Raw genomic sequence first — 3754 nt, 5'->3', positions numbered from 1 at the left:
AATTACAATGGAATAAATAGATGTTAATATGATTGTCATTTGTGCCCTATTCAGCATGATAATCATCTCCAAATTCTGCAGCTTGCTAATCAGACTGTGAACTTCCCCCAGATGGGCTTCTGTAAATATGCCTAAATCTTATTTTTCATCCTTTAGCTTCTTTCTTCAACCTTCAAGATCCTTTTCTTAAGTTCAATCTGTTCGAATTAATGACTTCTTTTCAAAAAGCCTTTGATGGATTCCCAGGGCTTCTTCCCCAGCCAGACTTCTGGTGAGGGATCTAACATTATCTTATTTAATTCCCAAAATAACCCTGTTTGCAAAATATTTACTTTGACTCTGTTTCTCCACGTTTCCTAAACTGAAAACCAGGGCTCAGGGAGTTCAAATAAATATTTACTTAAGTTTTTGTGAGAGATAAGTGGGCAAAGGGAGGGAGAGAGGAAGGATTAGAGCCTGTGTAGAAGTCAGAGGGTGATTTTGGGGGATCCTTCCTTTATACATTGTTGCTGCCACTGTGCTGTGTACTGTCTGCCCACTGGCCCAGGTTGCAGGAGTGCTGTGACTCAGATGTGGACTTCTGAATCTGGCTTTTTATAAGGGTTCTGTAGACTGAACTCAAGCTGTGAGATTTACACAGCTAGAACTTTTACCCAGAGCCATTTCTCAATTCAGCTGAAATAAAAGCTGGTATGACTGACTCTTTCTATTGGAATAACTTCAAAATTCCAGCATAAAAATTTCTGTGTAGGGGCTGGAGAGATGGCTTAGGGGTTAAGTGAGCTTACTGCTCTTACAGAGGACCCAGATTTAAGTTCTAGCACCTGCAGGGCATCTCAGAACTATCTCTAATTCCAGCTTTAAGGAATCTGATGCTCTCCTCTGAATTCTGTGAGCTCCTTCATGCACATGGTACATATATATATATACATGTACATGGTACACATATATACATACACACTAGGACACACACATATAAAATAAGTAAATTATTTAAAAAGAAATCGCATGTAAGTGTGTATATGTGAACAAAAAAGAAAGAGAAAATATATGTATTCCAAACTGACATTTACAAATATTTTATGCCTAACCCTAAGAAGCTAATCTATTTCTTGTCCTTTACAATTCAGTTTTAAGTACACACACACACACACACACACATTATTATAAATTGCTGATGTCTACTTGTACATGAAAAGTTTTAACTAACTTTGGAATTATCTTTTTAGCCTACTCTGACCAGCTCTAAATTTAAACTAAATCAAAATTGCTAAATTTTATTTTTAATAAGATGGATGTGGATTGAATCTTTAAATTAGACCATTTAAAACTTACAGATCAGGAGTTAAAATAGAACCATTTGTCCAGTTTTAGATTTTCTCTGCCAGCACATAATTTAGTTCAATAATAAAAAAACTGTTCTTTTTTTTTCTTTAAGAATTCCTGCATTAGTTGGGTGCTGGTAGGCAAATGCCTTTAATCCCAGCACTCAGGAAGCAGAGGTAGAAGAATCTCTGTGAGTTCGAGGCCAGCTTGGTATACAAGAGATTGTTTCAGGAGAGGCTCCAAAGGTACAGAGAAAGCCTTCCTCAAAAAAAAAAAAAAAAATCAAAAAATTCAATGAATCTTCAATAAAAGATTGGAGTGAGAGATTTAATCTGCAATGTGTTTATTCATGACATATTTTCTTCTATTAACCTTCTAAAATACTATTACTCCTGTCTGAAGTCCTTCCTAGATCCTTATCAGCATAACTCTCTCTTCTTCATAAAACTGCTTTCTTTATATTTGCATTTTTAATTGATTCATCCCACTATATTCTGCTATTAATTGATTATTCCTATTAGACTCTGTAATTATGAACTGCATAAAATCCAAGCCTCCACTCCCTCAGAAAAGAAAATTAGTTAAAGTCTAAAGATGTCACTGTAACTACTGTAAAGTGTTACCTTCTATTCTATCCTTCTTCTGGTACACGACAATCAGTTTCCCACAGTAGCTGCTTCATTAGCCCATGCTAATGATGTCATTTGTCAAGGAATCATACTGACAAAGGATTCTCATTATGTTTTGTTTCTATTAATTAACTTCAGACAAACTAACTGAGGATAAAGCTTTAGCAAGCTGAATTAAGGGACAAGTGTAGAGACAGGATTATGAACCAGAAAAGCACAGAACACATAGATTCAAACAGCTCTGAGGTTGCACATGATTTGATTGACAAGTCAATCTGTGGGTGTTGCTGAAACTCGCAGATTGCTCACAGTCACACCTGAGTTTGCTCATCTTCAATCACACCCACCCCAAGAAAAGGTGTAGCAGGCATGCTATAAAACTAACTCTGAAGGGCTTTTAGTTTTCTTTGTGTTATATTTTGTCACAAATATAACTTTTATTTTTCCACTGTTCTGGTTCACATGGGCCACAGCTCAGAAAAACTTAGAGCAGGGAGGAATTGTAGGAATTGTGAAGTTTCTGTAGTGGACAAGACATGATGTCTTGAAACACTTGATATCATTGACTTTCCCCTAGACTCTAGGTGGTCAAGTGCCATGGAGAGGATTAATGTTTATGTAGAAAACTATTTTTATGAAGCTAAAACTCTTGCCTCACTTACCTGAGGCACTGAGTCTAGCCATGCTCAAGACAGGAAGGATCATCCCAGCACAGCCAAGTTTTAGAGGCCGCCAATGCATGGGCACTGACAGGCACCTAAGAAGTGCAAAAAATATACTTGCTAAATCATCCACTTGGATACATCTGAGATAAAAGTCATAAATGATTTTGTCACTACAGAAGACCTCCCTTAACTATAAGGATTCTTTCCAACACTCCTGATGCACTAACTGAAACTGGAGATAGTGCCATACACTTTATGCGCTGTTACACACACACACACACACACACACACACACACACACACTGTTTTCCTTCTTAACTAAGCACATACTACATCTGGTGGCTATAAATTTCACAATGTGGTAATGTGATGTGTGACAATAAGAACAATTTCTTCTGCCAAGTGTAGTACTTTGTACTATCACCTTTTATCTAAAGTAATGCATTATGGCTTCTCTTTAGAATACTGAGATGCTGGTATCACTACCTTTTCAATTTGGGGCCATCACTGAGTGAATGTGTATTGCTGGGACAGAAGCACTAGTGACGAGTGATTCACTTTGTAACTTAGATGTGAGATCTCATTGTTGCTGATCAGAATACTGTCCAGCTTTAAACATTGAGTTAATTATAGCAAATAAGGGATCGTGTACTGTAACATGACATGCACTATGTCTATAGCAGATAAGGGTACTGTGCTGTAACATGACATGCATTAAGTCTATATCACATAAGGGGTACAATGCTGTAACACTGGGGGAGTCTTGGCATATTTAATCACAGCACAATGTCAGGAGCCATTTCCCCTCTAACAATCATTACAGGAACCATCACCCTGGGGAGTCTACAGAATGCCCCTCACCCAATTAGCAGCTATCTCTTAGCGGAACCCGCCTCACATTCCAGCTATCCAGGGAACTAGGTGTGGCAACTTGTGACTCTTGGCCTACATGACCGAGCTATGTGACTGGGACCATGCAGCGAGATCCAGTTACCCTGCCCCCCATTCCTTACCATATATAAACTGTAACCCGTCCCTAATAAACCGGAGGCTTTGACAAATCTGCTTGGCCTCCTTCTTTTGTCTTAGCTCATTCCCTTCCAGGTAGCGCCCCTCCGAGACCCTGGAGTAACT

This window comes from Alexandromys fortis, unplaced genomic scaffold (genome assembly GCF_014885135.2).
Source record: "Alexandromys fortis isolate MF-2015 unplaced genomic scaffold, M_Fortis_MF-2015_v1.1 scaffold_307, whole genome shotgun sequence".
NCBI lineage: Eukaryota > Metazoa > Chordata > Mammalia > Rodentia > Cricetidae > Alexandromys > Alexandromys fortis.
Note: the sequence above shows the minus strand (reverse complement) of the source record.